Source organism: Puma concolor, chromosome E4, assembly GCF_028749965.1.
Source record: "Puma concolor isolate L17-30 chromosome E4, mPumCon1.1.hap2, whole genome shotgun sequence".
Classification (NCBI taxonomy): domain Eukaryota; kingdom Metazoa; phylum Chordata; class Mammalia; order Carnivora; family Felidae; genus Puma; species Puma concolor.
Window position 1 is genome coordinate 48,367,806 of NC_141683.1, and position 17,077 is coordinate 48,384,882.

The following is a 17,077-nucleotide window of genomic DNA, read 5'->3' on the forward strand; positions in this document are numbered from 1 at the left end:
CTGTACAAGTGTGGGCTTCTCTCAGTGTCTTTGGAGGAGCCTGTAGTGGTGAGGGGCGCTGAAGCTTATAATGAAGCTTAAACTTTGTTATCTTCACAGTAAATCAACTTTGGAGTAAGGCCATATAAAATATATTTTCAATTTTAATCATTTATTTGTTTTTATTTTAGTATTTTAATTTCTGTGTTCTAAAATTGACTATGGGTAATAGGATCAAAAAGGATTTAAGACTGTGGAGTGAGAAATGTAGTGGTCATGGGTTTTGTTTTTCCTTGTTTAGGAACTACATGTCCAGTCCAAGCTTTCTATTTCTAAAATTCAGTCATGGGTGAGAAAGGAAATCAAGATAATGCTGAGAAATTTTATCACAAGCATTTGAAAACTTAATTCAATCCATATAACTAAGAGTATTCAGTAAAGATAAAGAATGCAGATACTTTGGAGATAAGACTACAAAATTGGTTATCCTCACACAGAAATACATTTTTCCAAAGGTTGGCAAGTATATTGAAACAAATAGGTGCTCAATGAATCTTTAGTGAAGAGGAAGGATCTGGACCACTAGGGACCTCTCCAGTTATTACACAATTTCAGGAGGATGGCCACATCTCTGCACAATAATAGCTAACCTTCACATAGGCTTACTGTCTAATAGGTCCTGTCATAAGCTTCCTCATATTAACTTATTTAATTTCTAAAACAACTCATAGAGAAAGGTAGTATTACCCTATGCATTTTATAGATAAGGACACTGAGGCATAGAGCGACTGCCTCATTTGTCACACAGACATTATGTGGCAGAACTGGGATTTTAACCAGAACCATGTGACACCCGAGTCTGCGCTCTTTATCATGTGCTAAGATAAAAGGGCAAAAGCTTCTTGTTGTTGATTATGAAATAACCCTGGTAAGTTTGTAGAGAAAGCTTTACAGATATATTTTTTTAAACATCCTATTTAAACAAAAATGTAAACTCTTTTAGGGAAGAAAAGTAGGATATTCAAATAAGGATTTATTCATGCGCCTGGTAGCTCAGTTGGTTAAGCACCCGACTTCAGCTTAGGTCATGATCTTGTGGTTCATAGGTTTGAGCCCCACGTCCGGCTCTGTGCTGACAGCTCGGAGCCTGAAGCCTGCTTCAGATTCTGTGTCTCCCTCTCTTTCTGACACTCCCTTACTGGTGTTTTCTCTCTCTCTCAAGCGCGTGCACACACACTCTCTCTCTCAATAATAAATAAACATTAAACAAATTTTAAAAAATAATAATAATAAAATCAGGATTTATTTAGGGGTACCTAGGTGGCTCAGTCAAGCGTCTGACTTCGGCTCAGGTCGTGATCTCACAGTTTGTGGGTTCCAGCCCCGTGTCAAGCTCTGTGCTGACAGCGCAGAGCCTGAAGCCTGCTTTGGATTCTGTTTCTCCTTCTCTCTCTGTCCCTCCCCTGCTCATGCTCTGTCTCTCTCTCTCTCAAAAATAAATAAACATAAAAAAATTTAAAAATTTTTAAATAAGGATTTATTTAATGAACTCTTACTAGAAAAGTTTTGTTAATTTTTCTCAGGATGTTATATCATGACATAATAGTATTGTATTGTATTGTATTATATTTATTATATTATATTATATTTATTATGTATATTATATATATTATATTATATTATATTATATTATATTATATTATATTATATTATATTCACACTGGAAAAATCACCCTACTTAGCCCAGCTATAGACTATATGATGTGTGGTTGCTTTGGCCATGTTATCTCTGAAAATAAATTTGTAGATGATTAATATTTGTCTTCTCATCAAATCATTATTTATTTTTAGGCAATTCATGCCAGATGAAAGGCTATTTTGTAGCAGAGACAACCCTTGTCTGCTTGCTGTGAGGTATGTGGCATTCTAGCAGCCTCTTGTACTAAGTAGTGCTAAATCTTTGGTAATGCTTTTAATCTCAATGGGCCAGAGTCCTCACATGGAAAATGCTTTGTACAGTTTATTTCAGCTTGAAAAATTCCTATGATGCCTCCAGAATAAATAAATAACCAAATTAGAAAATAAAAGAGTGAATTTAAAAATGCATGTAGATTAAGAAAAACTATATAGTTAGGGTGCCTGGTGGCTCAGTCAGTTAAGTGTCTGCCTCTTGGTTTTGGCTCTGGTCATGATCTCCTGGTTTGTGAGTTCAAGCCCTGCATTGGGCTCTGTGCTGACAGTGTGGAGTCTGCTTGGGATTCTCTTTCCCTCTCTCTTTGCCCCTCCCCTGCTCTCGCTCTCTCTCTCTCTCAAAATAAATAAATAAATACAAGAAAAACTATACAGTTTATATTTAATAGGGAATTCTAAGACATTTATTTATTAATTTGTAAAGTTGAAATTAGAAAAGGGCTAAATTTAAAGAGTGCCTAAAATCAGCAATGATTATTACAAATGTAGACTCTAAATAAATATATGTAGACTCTGGGAGCATTTGGGAGGGAAAAAGTTAGAAACATTTTTAAGAAATAAGATTAAACATATGACAAATACCTTTGATAGACCAACAGAAATTTAGTAGGAGATCATCACTTTACTTTTATTATACTCTTACCTGATTTTTATTTTTGTCTATGAATACTTTTTATTTTTGTCAAACATGAGAACACTATGCCCACCGTTTTGCACCACACTTTTATCACTACAAAATATGCCTTGGAAATAATTCCTTAGCACATCCTACCACTTCCTTTAGACAGCTGAATGGTACTCTGTCCTATCAATCTGTAATCAGTTTTTAGTTGGTTCCATATTTATAAACTTGATATCGTTTCCAGTCTTTTAATATCATAAACAATGCTGCAAGTAATATACTATCACAAATATTTTCCTCATCTGTGTGAATATAACTGTAGGAAAAATTCCTATATCCAAAGGACAGAATACATAAAGATATTTTTTTGTTTGTATTTTAAGGAAATTAAAACGTAATTGTTTTATTTATTTATTTATTTATTTAATCAGCCAATGTCATTTAACTAGTTATCTGTTGAAGCTAGGGATTGTTCTATACACACATCTATGTAGTATGTATATGTGTGTGTATGTATGTATGTATGTATGTATAAGGATACTTCCTCAACTGTTGAGAAGGTTAGTGGCTAACACCTTTGCTGTGAGTTTTCTGCAGTTCAATGACTCCCTTCTGCTCAATACTACTCCCTTTGCCACCTAAGGATTCTGTTCCCCAGAACATTCTTTGGTAAACTGCTTTTGTGAAACTCTCCATTTCAGTGAGTGTTTCCTGAGGAACCTGAGCTAAGACACTGCCTACTTGTGCCCAGCAGGGACCCTGGAACTAGGGGTCAGACATTCACAACCGGAGGGGAGGCTTTTGAATGGGACTTGGCTCTCCTTCAGCTCTTACTACCTCCTTCTCCTGTGTGATGGCTCATGGATAGTTCCCCATGTGGAGATACTGGAAAGAGAAGGAGGGAGAATAAGCTTTACCATCTTCCTTTCTACCTTCCCCAGGTGTAGTCATGAGTGGCTCAGGCTTTCTTAGGGGAAGCTCCTGCCAGACTTGCTCTCAATGAGTTTTTATCTCACATAGATATTGGCATTTATACATACATACTTTCACACAAACATATAAAATATACACATACGTACTTATATTTGCAGTTATACTTCTGTGTATACATAGTTGTTATCATTGTTTAGAACTGTTTTTAATGCATCTGTACTCATCAAACTTTTCTGTCTTTTATGGTTTGAATATGAAGAAAAGCCTCTCCACTAAAATCCTTTCATACTTTCATAAGAAAATTTAGTTTTTCATTTTATCTACATTAAATATTTGATATATTTGGGATTTATCAACATCCAAGGAATTAGGTAAGAATACAGTTGATTTTTTTCTTTTTTAAATAGCAAAACAATTGTCAAAATAGATATCCACACTTTCTTATGTATTGGATAGTTTGCCATTTTCCTTTATTGTAAAGGCTGCCTTATTATATATAAATTTCTCTTTTTGGATCTATTTCTGAATGCCTCCATTTCATTGATCTTTTAAAAAAATTTTTTTTAACGTTTTATTTATTTTTGAGACAGAGAGAGACAGAGCATGAACAGGGGAGGGGCAGAGAGAGAGGGAGACACAGAATCGGAAGCAGGCTCCAGGCTCTGAGCCATCAGCCCAGAGCCCAACACAGGTCTCGAACTCACGGACCGCGAGATCGTGACCTGAGCTGAAGTCGGACGCTTAACCGACTGAGCCACCCAGGCGCCCCTTCACTGATCTTTTTTATTTGCTAATGTTGTACAGCTTTAATTACTGTAATTATGGAATTGATGTAAATATCTGATAAAGCTAGTCCTTTATTACTTGTATATTTACCTATTCCTATCTTTATTTTTCTACACAAATTTTACAGTAAGCTTGTCTTATTCCCTCAAAAAAACATATTTGTATTTTTATTGGGATCACATTGCATTTATAAAATAACTGAAGAAAAGTAAACACAAAGGGGTGCCTGGGTGGCTCAGTTGGTTGAGCATCCAACTTAGGCTCAGGTTATGATCTCACATTTTGTGAATTCAAGCCCCGCATCAGGCTCTCTACTGTCAGCACAGAGCCTGCTTTAGATCCTTGGTCCTCTCTCTCTCTCTGCCCCACCCATGCTCACGCTCTCTCTCTCAAAAATAAAAATAAAAACATTTTTAAAAATTTTAAAAAAGGGAAAGTAAACACTAAACCTTCTTTTCTGAAAAAAGATGTATACATTGCTATATTTATTCAACTTTATTTAAAGTCTCTTTGGCTATAGTTTTCATTATATAATTGACACATTTAAGTTTATTCCTAGATATTTTATTGTTGTTGCTGTTGTAAATCAAATCTTTTACTACATATTTCTAATAGGTTATAAAGAAAGTCATTGTAGGAAAGCTATTGATGTTGATATTTGCAAATTAATCTGTATCTAGCCATCTTAATTATTATTTACAGCTGAATATCAGTTGATATCCTTGAGTTTACAGACATACAATTTTACCATCTGAAATAAATGACATTTTATCTCTTATTCTTCAATTTTTATGACTCTTCTTTTTCCAAATTACTTTGTCCAGTTCTTCAAGAGTTATGGTAATAACTTAAGGTAGTGGGCATGCTTATCTTGTTCCTAATGTTAGTGAGAATATTAATATAGTTTCCCTGTTAGGTATGATGAATTTTGAGTTTGAAAAAATTTATTTTATTATGTTAAAAAATCTATCCTTCAAGTTTTATGAAAATTGTATTTTTAATCAGTAATGGATGTTTAATTTTATCACATGTCTTTTGGCATCTATAGTGATGATTAAATGGTTTATTTCCTTTGACCTTTTAGTTTTATCAATTATAGTTGATTTCCTAACAATGAAAATTTTTTGGAAAAACCCCTCTGAGTCACAGTGAATTATTCCTTTTACAAGCTGCTAGATTCTGTTAAATAATCTTTACATTAACATCAATACTTGGGAGGGGGCCAACATGATGGAGAAGTAGGGGGATCTGAACTTCCCTTATCTCTCAAACAAAGAAGTGTTGAAGCCAAAGGACTTTGAACTCTGAGAGTCCGGGAGGAAAACAGACAGTGGCTTCCAGCGACCCACCAGGACAACCTGACTGGCCAAAGGTACATGATTGTGATCTGGGAGAGATAAAATGAATGGAGGGGAGGGATCTCCTGTGGAGAGGCAAAGAGAAGAGAAAGAAACGGTACAGAAGCATAGGACTGTATCTGGACAAGAGAAAAACCTCGGACAAGGATGGAGAATGATCCAGTCTCTAACTACAAGGCTTTTTCCAGACTGGGGCCACCTGTCTGGATCGCAACCTGGGGAGGAGGGGTGCCAGCCCCTGGGTGGGTGGCTAGGTCAGGGGCGCAGTCCACAGTGGGAGAAAGTGATCCCCTCCCTGGAGAGCTGTGGAACAGGGCAAAGCCTGCCTGCCTGCACCTGCCAGCCAGGGACCACATACTGGGTGGCATGGAGTGGCACTCCCCCAGTACCAGGGTGCACAGAACAAGAGTTTGAATTCCAGCTAAGTGCCAGACACAGGAGTCAGAGGAGCGAGACAAACTGCCTTGTTTGTGCCCATGGCACAGTGAGGATGGCTCAAATAGAGTGGTTTGGGACACTGGGTCTGTGGAGGAGAGACTGGGGGGGTCGTCATTTTTCTCCCCACCACCACCAAGTCAGGGCCTCAGGGATCAGACCTCAAGGCCCACAGTGGAGGTGGGACCTGCCTACACTAAACCACACCCCTCCGTACCTGGTAACTGCTTATCTATTGGAGCTGGATAGACACTGAGGAACCAGGCAGCCCCTCCTCCAGACCAGTACTGTTGCATTGCCTGGTTTAATTCTCGGACAGTTCTTATTATATAGATACATTCTTCCTTCCTTTTCTACTTCTTATCTCTTCCCTCCTCTAGTCTGGTTACTCTGGTTGTTGGTTTGTTTAAGCAGACATATTTAATCCATTCTCTTGATACATGTCCCACACATCCTTCTTTATTCTCCATTCTCTCTTTCTGGATTAAGCTGTATAGTTTCTCTGGTCCATTTTTATTCTTTCTTTTTCCCTGCCCCTATCTGGGGAAGGAAACAAATATTGAAATCCAGCAGGCACAGAGAACTCCCTTCAGACATAACTTGTATCAATCTTCTACACAATATATCATAGTGAAACTGGCAAAACACAAAGATAAAGAGAGAATTCTGAAATCAGCTAGGGATAAACGGGCCTTAACATATAAGGGTAGACACACAATGGTAGTAGCAAACCTGTCTACTGAAACTTGGCAGGCCAGAAAGGAGTAGCAAGAAATTTTGAATGTGATGAACAGGAAAAATATGCAGCCAAGAATTATTTATCCAGCAATCCTGTCATTCAGAATAGAAGGAGAAATAAAGGTTTTCCCAAACAAACAAAAACTGAAGGAATTCATCATCAATAAATGAGCCCCACAAGAGATCCAAGGGGGACTCTGTGAATGAAATGTTGCAAGGGCCACAAAAGACAAAAGACATCACTATAAGTGTGAAACCTACAGATAACACAAAGACTCTAAACCCATATCTTTCAATAATAACACTGAATGTAAATGGACTAAATTCTCCAATCAAAAGACATAGGGTATCAGAATGGATAGGAAAATAAGACCCATCTATCTGCTGTCTACAAGAGACCCATTTTAGACCAGAGGACACCTTCAGATTGAAAGTGAGGGGATGGAGAACCATCTGTCATGCTACTGGAAGTCAAAAGAATGCTGAAGTAGCCATACTTATATCAGAAAAACTAGATTTTAAACTAAAGCCTGTAGCAAGAGAGGAAGAAGGGCATTATATAATAATTATGGGGTCTATCCATCAAGAAGAGCTAACAATTGTAAATGTCTATGCACCGAATACGGAAGCCCCCAAATATATAAAACAATTAATCATAAACATAAGCAATCTTATTGGCAAGAATGTGGTAACCAGGGACTTTAATACTCCACTTATGACAACGGACAGATCATCTAGACAGAAAATCAATAAAGAAACAATGGCCCTGAATGATATACTGGACCAGATGGACTTGACAGACATATTTAGGACTTTTCATCCTAAAGCAGCAGAATAAACATTCTTCTCTAGTGCACATGGAACATTTTCCAAGATAGATCACATACTGGGTCACAAAACTACCCTCAATAAATATAAAAGAATTGAGATCATACCATGCATATGTTCAGATCACAATGCTATGAAACTTGAAATCAACCTCAGGAAAAGGTTTAGAAAACCTCCAGATGCATGGAGGTTAAAGAATATCCTACTAAAGAATGAATGGGTCAACCAGGCAATTAAAGAAGAAATTAAAAAACATATGGAAACAAATAAAAATGAAAACACAATAAGCCAAACCCTTTGGGATGCAGCAAAGGCAGTCCTAAGAGAAAATACATTGTAATCCAGGCCTATCTCAAGAAACAAGAAAAATCCCAAATACAAAATCTAACAGCACTCCTAAAGGAACTAGAAGTAGAACAGCAAAGAAACCCCAAACCCAGAAGAAGAAAAATAATAAAGATAAGAGCATAAATAAACAGCATAGAATAGAAAAACAAAACAAAACAAAACAAAACAGTAGAACAGATCAATGAAACTAAGAGTTGGTTTTTTGAAAAAATAAAATTGATAAACCTCCAGCCAGGCTTCTCAAAAAGAAAAGAGGACCAAAATAGATAAAATCACAAAAGAAAATGGATTTATTGCAACCAATCCTTCAGAAATACAAGCAATTATCAGAGAATACTATGAAAAATTATATGCCAACAAACTGGACAACCTGGAAGAAATGGACAAAGTCCTAAACACCCACACACTACCAAAACTCAAACGGGAAGAAATAGAATTTTGAACAGACCCATAACTAGTAAAGAAATGGAATCAGTTATCAAAAATCTCCCAACAAATAAGAGTTCTGGACCAGATGCCTTCCCTGGGGAATTCTACCAGACATTTAAAGCAGAGTTAATACTTATCCTTTTCAAGTTGTTCCAAAAAACAGAAATGGAAGGAGAGCTTCCGGACTCATTCTATGAAGCCAGCATTACCTTGATTCCCAAACCAGACAGAGACTCCACAAAAAAGAAGAAATACAGGCCAATATCCCTAATGAACATGGATACAAAAATTCTCAACAAGATACTAGCAAATCTAATTCAACAACATATAAAAAGAATTATTCACCATGATCAAGTGGAATTCATTCCCAGGCCACAGGGCTGGTTCAGTATTTGCAAATCAGTGTGATACATCACATTAATAAAAGAAAGGATAAGAATCATATGATCCCAGGGGCACCTGGGTGACTCAGTTGGTTAAGCATCAGACTTCACCTCAGGTCATGATCTCGCGGTTCATGAGTTCGAGCCCTGTGTCAGGCTCTGTCCTGACACCTCAGAGCCTGAAACCTGCTTCGGATTCTGTGTCTGCTTCTCTCTCTGCCTTTCCTCTGCTCATGTTCTATCTCTCTCTCAAAAATAAATAAACATTAAAAAAACATTAAAAAAGAACCATATGATCCTGTCAATAGATGCAGAAAAAGCATTTGACAAAATACAACATCCTTTCTTAATAAAAACCCTCAAGAAAGTTGGGATAGAAGGAACGTACTTAAACATCATAAAAGCCATATATGAAAAGCTCACAGCTAATATCAATCTCAATGGGGAGAAACTGAGAGCTTTCCTCCTGAGATCAGGAACACAACAGGGATGTCCACTGTCACTCACCACTGTTGTTTAACATAGTGTTGGAAGTCCTAGCATCAGCAATCGGACAACAAAATGAAATAAAAGGCATCAAAATTCGCAAATAAGAAGTCAAACTTGCACTTTTCACAGACGACATGACACTCTACATGGAAAACCTGAAAGACTCTACCAAAGACTGCTAGAACTGATACATGAATTCTGCAAAGTCGCAGGGTAAAAATCAATGTACAGAAATCAGTTGTATTTTTATACACCAATAATGAAGAGAAATAAAGAAACTGATCCCATTCACAATTGCACCAGGAACCATAAAATACCTAGGAATAAACCGAACCAAAGATGTGAACGATCTGTGTGCTGAAGACACAGAAGGAAATTGAAGAAGACACAAAGAAATGGAAAAACATTCCATGCTCATGGATTAGAAGAATAAATATTGTTAAAATGTCAATACTACCCAAAGCAATCTACACATTCAATGCAATCCCAATCAAAATACACCGGCATTATTCTCAAAGCTAGAAGAAACAATCCTAAAATTTGTATGGAACCACAAAAGACCTTGAATAGCCAAAGTAATATTGAAGAAGAAAACCAAAGCGGGAGGCATCATAATCCCAGACTTTAGCCTCTACTACAAAGCTGTAATCATCAAGACAGTATGGTATTGGCACAAAAACAGATACATAGACCAATGGAATAGAATATAGACTCCAGAATTGGACCCACAAATGTATGGCCAACTAATCTTTGACAAATCAATGGGCTACTGACGGAATGGGAAAAGGTATTTGCAAATGGCATATTGGATAAAAGGCTAGTATCCAAAATCTACAAAGAACTCACCAAACTCAACACCCGAAAAACAAATAATCCAGTGAAGAAATGGGCAGAAGACATGAATAGACATTTTTACAAAGAAGACATCCAGATGGCAAACAGACACATGAAATGATGTTCAATGTCACTCATCATCAGGGAAATACAAATCAAAGCCACACTGAGATACCACCTCACACTGGTCAGAATGGCTAAAATGAATAAATCAGGAAACTATAGATGCTGGCAAGGTTGTGGAGAAACAGAACCCTCTTGCACTACTGGTGGGAATGCAAACTGGTGGAGCTGCTCTGGAAAATAGTGTGGAGGTTCCTCAAAAAATTAAAAATAGAACCACCCTATAACCCAGCAATAGCACTGCTAGGAATTTACTCAAGGGAGACAGGAGTGCTGATGCATAGGGGTACATGTACCCCAATGTTTATAGCAGCACTTTCAACAATAGCCAAATTATGGAAAGAGCCTAAATGTCCATCCACTGATGAATGGATAAAGAAGGTGTGGTTTATATATACAATGGAATACTACTTGACAATGAGAAAGAATAAAATCATGCCATTTCCAGCAATGTGGATGGAACTGGAGGGTATTATGCTAAGTGAAATAAGTCAGTCAGAGAAAGAAAGATATCATATGTTTTCACTCATATTTGTATCTTGGGAAACTTAACAGAAGACCATGGGGAAAGGGATGGGGGAAAAAAAAGTTACAAACAGAGAGGCAAACCAAAAAAGATTCTTAAATACAGAGAACAAACTGAGAGTTGGTGGGGGGTGGGGGAAAGGGGAAAGTGGGTGATGGGCATTGAGGAGGGCACTTGTTGGGAGGAGCACTGGGTGTTGTATATAAGCCAATTTGACAATAAATTATATTTAAAAAAATAAAGTAAAAACTCTTTCAAAAAATCGATACTTGCATGTGAGATGGATCTATAATTTTAAAAGATACGATCAGTTTTGTTGCCAAGGTTTTACTGTGTGTCAGTCTGGAATCTTAATTGGAAGAAATGGAAACTTATCTAACAGTAGTAGAAAAGGGATTCATAAAAACATTTGGGAGGCTCAGAAGACATCTGGGAATATTGAGAACTAGACTGGGAGTTGAGAACTGGACTTGGCCAGAGCAGTAACCCAAAGACACTCTCTAGTATAGTGTAGAGAAGAAGATGGCACCTCTGCCACTACTGAGTGCCAGACATTGTAACTTGAATGGCCCATTCGTGAACACGGGACGTGTTCCTAAAGGTGCCTCCAGATCTGTTGCCACTGTTGTCTCTGGAAAACAGAAATGGCTACAACCAATTCTGCCATTTTATTCTGCTGTTAGATTTCATTTGATACGGGTTCTGGTACTCGGGTCGCTGGCTCACTCACAGTCTACCCCGTGTACATTTGCCGACTAGAACCTAGGTTTTTTGCAGCTCTAGCTGCAAAGGAGGCTGGGAAACTGAGTGTCAGGCATTTACGGTTTCTATAGCAGAAGTGGCTGCCTTGGTGAATGGAGGATACCTCAGTCAATGCAGAAGGTTCCAATGTTGACTGACAAAACCAGCAGTCTCAGTCCAGGAAAAGTAAGAATTTCTCTGTTTCTATTTTCTCTCTGTTATTCTCTCCAGAATAAGTAAAGTATTACTAAAATTATTTATTTGAGTAACTGATAATTTGTATAAATTGTCTGAATGATTTGTGAAATTGTGTTTTATCTGGTGTCATTTTAGAAGCACGTCTTTGACCACCTGCTCATTTTTTTCCTATTATAATCAATCTGAATTTTCTTTTTTTAAAATTTCTAATATGGTATTTGTAGTTTCTGAACACAACAGATTTTAAAATTCAGATATTCAAATGTTTTGAATAGAATGGAGTATTTAGTTTTTATTATTGCCATTTCTGGTACATAAATGTGGTTATTTTTTCTCTCATTTAGATTTTTTATTGTTGCTTGGGGGATTTTTCCTTTGATTAGCTGTGCTGCTAGTGGTTGATTGGTTAATTTGTTTTGTTTATAAAAGTAGATCATGGACTTATTATTTAGTTTGTTTTTCCCTTGCTCTTATCTGGTATTATTTCCTGACTTTATCATGTTGATTTCTTCCTTCTGCTTTCCTCATGTTTTTGCTGTTAATAGTCTTTTTCAAACGTATTGGATCAAATGTTTAGATGAATTTATTTGAATTTGCTCTTTTTCTTGTTTTCCAAGAATTTTTATATATAATATTTACATTATTGTTATCTTCTAGATATTCTGCAATTTTGATTCTGAGTTTTTTCTTATTTATACATTTGTTAGTGGTTTGGAATTTTTATGTTCTGTTGGTATTATTTTTAATTTTATTACATTGGGATTAGAGAATGTATGATAAGTAGCTTTGATAATTTACTGAACTTTATCATTTATTGATTTTTGTCTACTTTTTAACATTTTATTATGAGAATTTGCAAATATGCAGTGAAGTTAACCAAATTTTACATTGGACCCCTTATGTAAATTGTGCCATTTTAATATACTCACTTTTTTCACATATCTATCATTCTATAAATCAGTCTATACATCCATCCATCTTATTTTTTCATGCATTTCAAAGTAAATTGTAAAAATCTGTCCATCTCTAAATATTTTAGCATGCATTTCATTAACTAGAGTTCAGCACTCATTCAGAGACTTCTTTTTTCCTCTTGGGGTAAAATTCACCAATAACAATGTTCAAAAGTCTTAATGTACATTAGCTGAAACTTGACAAATTGGTACACTGGTGTAATACAGACATATTAAAATATAGAATGTTACCATCCCCTTAGAAATTTCCCTCATGTCCCTTCCCAGTTAATTTCCACCTTCCACCCTTAGAAGCATCCATTATTCTAATACTTTTCTACCACAGTTTAGTTTGCCTATTGTCTAAATGTGTGGATTAAACCGTATGTGCTCTTTTGTATGACTTTTTTGCTCGGAGCATGTTTTGGAGATTCATTCATGTTGTTACATGTATTAATAACTTCTTTTTTATTACTATGAAGTTTTCCATTATAGGATTATGCCAAATTTCTTTATCCAGTCTCCTATCAATGCACACCTGGATGTTTCTACTTTAGGGAGATTATTACTAAGTCAGCTGTGAAACATTCTTATGAAAATCTAGGCACATGTTGCCATTTCTCTTGGGTTTTGTCAATTTTATATCCATTACCACATGAAAAGTCGTATTTATATATTTTTGTGTTATTTAGTTACATTAGATAGTATTTATACATCTTTAGCTTGTCTGTCATAGATTGGTTAAGTGTTATGCGTTGAATTGTATCCTCCATAAAAGATGTTGAAGTTCTGAACTTCAGTGCCTGTGTATTTAACCTTGTTTAGAAATAAGGCTTTTGCAGATGATCAAGTTAAGAAAAGATCCAGAATGACTGTTTCCTTACAAAAGAGGGAAATTTAGACACAGAGACTGAGACACAGGGAAAATACCATTGGAAGATTGCAGGTGTGCTGCTACAAGCCAAGGAACACCAAAAGATTTCTGGCAAACAGCCAGAAACTAGGAGAGAGGCATGGAACAGACTCCTCCTAAGAGCGTTAAGAAGGAACCAACCTAGGGGTGCCTGGGTGGCTCAGTTGGTTGAGCGTCTGACTTTAGTTCAAGTCACAATCTCGCAATTGACAAGTCTGAGTCCTGCATCGGGCTCTGGCCTGGCAGCTCCGGAGCCTACTTCAGACTCTGTGTCTGCCTTTTTCTCTGCTCCTTCCCCGCTCACGCTCTTGTCTCTCTCTGTCTCAAAAATAAATAAACATTAAAAAATTTTTTTTAAAAAGGAAGGAACCAACCCGCCGACACCTGTATTTCAGACTTTCGGCCTCTAGAATTGTTTGATGATGCATTTCTCTTGTTTAAGTCACCCAGTCTATGGTACTTTGTTATAGCTGTCCTAGAAAATGAATATGAGGCAAGTTGAAGTTTCTGAATGTTGTTTCCTCTGTATTCATCCTTGCATAAAATTTATTTTAATTTTGCTGTACAATTTTCAACACTATTTTATTCATGTGTAAAGATTCACAGCAAATGAATCTTCATTTTTACTTGGCCTTTGTTATAATGAAGTTTTCTTCCTTTTTTTTTTCATTTAATGCTTTTTGTCTTATATTCAATTTTGGTTGATATTAATACCTTGACCAATTCTTTTTCTTTGCACTTGTCTGCCATGGCATTTCCTGTTCTCTTACTTTTAGCCTCCTTTAATTGCTCTTTTAAAAAATATGTATTTCAGGGGCGCCTGGGTGGCACAGTCGGTTAAGCGTCCGACTTCAGCCAGGTCATGATCTCACGGTCCTTGAGTTCGAGCCCCGCGTCAGGCTCTGGGCTGATGGCTCAGAGCCTGGAGCCTGTTTCCGATTCTGTGTCTCCCTCTCTCTCTGCCCCTCCCCCGTTCATGCTCTGTCTCTCTCTCTGTCCCAAAAATAAATAAAAACGTGGAAAAAAAATAGTTTTAAAAATATGTATTTCATATGTTGCAAATAGATAGGTTTTTTTAAATGATCTACCTGAGGTGTATACCTTTCACTTAACCTTTAGATAACATATGTACTTATTGCTGAGAAATTTGAAATCTCTTTCCAAAATGCTTTTGATCCCACATGCCATTTTACAGTTCAGAACTCTAGGATTTTGTGCATGGGTTAGTATTACCTGGTGACAAGAATTCATTAATTTGAGATATATAAACTGGAAGCCTGGCTTTCTGTTTTAGTTGGTACATCTCAGGATCCCCAAATTCCTTTGTTTACAGAAGTTTTGGAAATTAAGTATATGTATATACATATTTAAAGTAATAAAAGAGGCCTATATTATTCAAGATAGAGTAAAATAATATAGCGAGTTTGGATTTTTTTGAAGCCTCATGATACTTCATCTCCCAGCAGTGCAAGTTGCTGTTGCTCTTTCTCTCTTTTAAATTTCCCCTTTGAAACAACTCTCATGGCTTTTCTCTTCCTTCTCTGTTCCCCCTCATTCATCTTTTTATTTTTATTTTTTTTTTTCAACGTTTATTTATTTTTGGGACAGAGAGAGAGCATGAACGGGGGAGGGGCAGAGAGAGAGGGAGACACAGAATCGGAAACAGGCTCCAGGCTCTGAGCCATCAGCCCAGAGCCTGACGCGGGGCTCGAACTCACGGACCGCGAGATCGTGACCTGGCTGAAGTCGGACGCTTAACCGACTGCGCCACCCAGGCGCCCCTCATCTTTTTAAATGTATCCCCGCTTGTCCTATTTTGTACTTCCTCCAAATTTGATCCTATGCCCTCCCTTCTCCCTTCTTCGTTCTCTACCTGTGCTCAATTATTTTAAAAAGGCTGAAATACTTACACCTTTGGATCAGACTTCTCTGAGCTCCAGACTTGAACATCTGAAGGCCTACTCATTTCACTTGAGTGTTATGATGACATCTCAATCTTCGTGTATCCAAAATGGGAGTCATGCTTTAAGCCTCCTCTGTCCCTTCCCTGCCTGTCTTATTAAATCTGCCTGTATTTGTTCCCCTTTCGAGTGAATTATAGCATGATCCATTTAGCTATAAAAACCTTCCTTTATGATTTTACTTCCTAAATATCTTTTGTATTTGTGTAGTTTTTTTCCAAACCCACCACCACTATTTTGGTTCAAGGCATAATTTCCTCTCACTTATACCTTCCTTTTGTCTTCTTTCTTTACGTTCCTTCCTGAAACCAGAATGATTTATTTTTTTCAAATAAAAATTTGACAATTCATCTCCTTAATAACTCTTCAATGTTTGTAGATGCTCTTAGGATCAAGAAAGAATTCTTCACATAGCTCACAAGGTTTGTATAACTTAGTCTCACTTGCTTCCCACCTCAGTTTCTTCTCCCTGTTACTCACACTCACCATTTTTTAGTTGTTAGAACTGAGCATTTATACACTATTACACACACGGACTCTTCTTTTTGCCTGGCATGTTATTCCTACCTGTCTTTACCTGATGAATTTTATTCATCCTCTAGACTTCATTTAGTGTCACTTTCTCATAAAAATCTTCCAATTATAATCCCTTGTATTAGTCAGCATTCTCCAAGAGAAACCAAACCAATAGGACACACACACACACACACACACACACACACACACACACACGGTATATGGAGAGAGAGAGAGAGAGAGAGAGAGAGAGAGAGAGAGAGATTTATTTTAAAGTATTAGCCCAAGTGATTATGGAGGTGAAGTCCCATGATCTGCTGGAGACCCAAAAAAGCTGGTAGTAGCTTGAGAACCACTAGGACTGAAGACAGGAGATCAGTATCCCAGCCCCAACAGTTAGGCAGAGAGACTTCAAATCTAACCCTCCTCCACCTTTTTGTTCTTTTCAGGCCCTCACTGGATTAAATGTTCACTCACAGTGGGACGGGCCAACTGCTTTACTCCACTCACCAATTCAAATGCCAGTGTCTTCCAGAAACACCTTCATGTCACAACTAGAAATTGTGTTTAATCAGATATCTGAACATCCCATGGCCCAGTCAAGTTGACACACAAAAATTAACCATCACACCCTTTATGGTACTGTGTACCTTTTCTTTATGGTACTACAAAGTTGCCTTTTAATACTTATTTGTGTGGTTATTTGAGTAAGAACCATCTCTCTACCTAGACTGTAAGCTTCATAAGGAGGACCTTGATGGTTTTATTCATTATTATATTCTTAATATAATATGTATACTCCATCTAATGGTTACATGAACACTTGAGTTATAAACAACTATGCTATTCTAGATAAATGAGTTCTATCCATGTAGACTTTAAACTATCATGTTGAAAGTTAGAAATTTGTCATCATAGCAATTAAACTTTCTACAAAAATGGTAGATACTCTGCAACATGAATTATATGTAAATTTATAACTACACATTTTTGTGATGTGTGGGTGAACTATC

General features: G+C 36.9%; 1 long non-coding RNA gene across 1 annotated transcript in view; it reads left to right on the forward strand.

Annotated features, from left to right (window-relative positions):
* Window positions 1-17,077, forward strand: part of LOC147572647 (uncharacterized) — a 78,212-nt gene that overhangs the window by 25,868 nt on the left and 35,267 nt on the right. The window contains exon 2 of the long non-coding RNA XR_015246306.1: window positions 1,831-1,893. This is a non-coding gene — a long non-coding RNA (uncharacterized LOC147572647). The remainder of the gene's footprint in view (window positions 1-1,830; window positions 1,894-17,077) is intronic.